The sequence below is a fragment of the Euprymna scolopes genome, chromosome 34, assembly GCF_053919585.1.
Source record: "Euprymna scolopes isolate OS-2025 chromosome 34, ASM5391958v1, whole genome shotgun sequence".
NCBI lineage: Eukaryota > Metazoa > Mollusca > Cephalopoda > Sepiida > Sepiolidae > Euprymna > Euprymna scolopes.
Window position 1 is genome coordinate 63,447,371 of NC_136515.1, and position 1,083 is coordinate 63,448,453.

The 1,083-nt window shown below is 34.4% G+C and overlaps 1 pseudogene; it reads left to right on the forward strand.

Annotated features, from left to right (window-relative positions):
- The first annotated feature begins 713 nt into the window (after positions 1-713).
- Positions 714-878, forward strand: LOC145259337 (U2 spliceosomal RNA; annotated as a pseudogene).
- Positions 879-1,083: the final 205 nt, after the last annotated feature.

Genomic DNA, 1,083 nt, shown 5'->3' on the forward strand with positions numbered 1-1,083 from the left:
ATCTCGAACGTTATTCTCGTTTCTAATATGATCTCTTTTGTAATATCTTCATTTTCCCTTGCTAGTGACGTCATTTCATGCGAATTTGCCTATACTCATCCACGCTATCTTAAAAATTAAGCAAACTATGTTGAAGCTGATTAATATTAGATCATACCTTAAGTTCGGTCTATGATCTAAGGCTTTCGTCATCATATTTGGTCTAACAGCCATTTTGACACTGCCATCTGTTGGACGGCTTTACGAAACCGACTTTCGAACCAACCTATCTTTAACCAGACTTTTATATATTTATTTATTTATTTACTTGAGAGGTAACCACTTGTCAATACCCAGAAGCCACTCTAGGATAGGGTTAATTATTGGATAGATAGTGAGATAACATGACCAGTTATGGCGGAATTTGGATAGGGTAATATTATTTTAGAGGACAGCTATATAGGAATTTATTCATATTAGATTAGAAGTCGACCATGCTATAGTCAGTCTGGAAGTAAACACATGGTATCGTGTTCCACGGATGATCAGTACTGGAGAAAAAGTCTGCTTCTGGAACTAACTCAAGCACTCTCATTCATTGTTTCGCCGTCATCATATTTGGGTTAACGTCTTTTGTATATATTGGCATGTGTTGAACAACAAACATACCATCCTTTGGTTTCGATTCTTAGTAAATGGAGTGAAATCTATAAGATGCTGTTCTTAGCTTTTTAAGCTTTTCTTGGCCTCTTGGCCAAGATCAAAGTGTAGTATCTGTTCTTACTGCATGCTGTACTTATGTTTGTAACCGTGATATAAAGTGGGGGATCTCTTTTTTGTATTAATTTAATGTAAAATGATCACCCACTTTACAACCAGTCATTCTTAATGCAATTCAAGTCATTCTCCAGATCATTCAAGTTGTTTTTGAAGGATTACAGTTATTTTTTAAGCATTCAAGTTAATCCTAAGGTCATTCAATTCATCCTTAAGTTCATTAAAGGCATGCTAAGTCATTTACTTTTTATTTATTTAAGTCAGTTCAGCCCATTTTTCGGTTATTTTAGTTTATCTTTAAGAATTTCATGTCAATCGTACATTCAC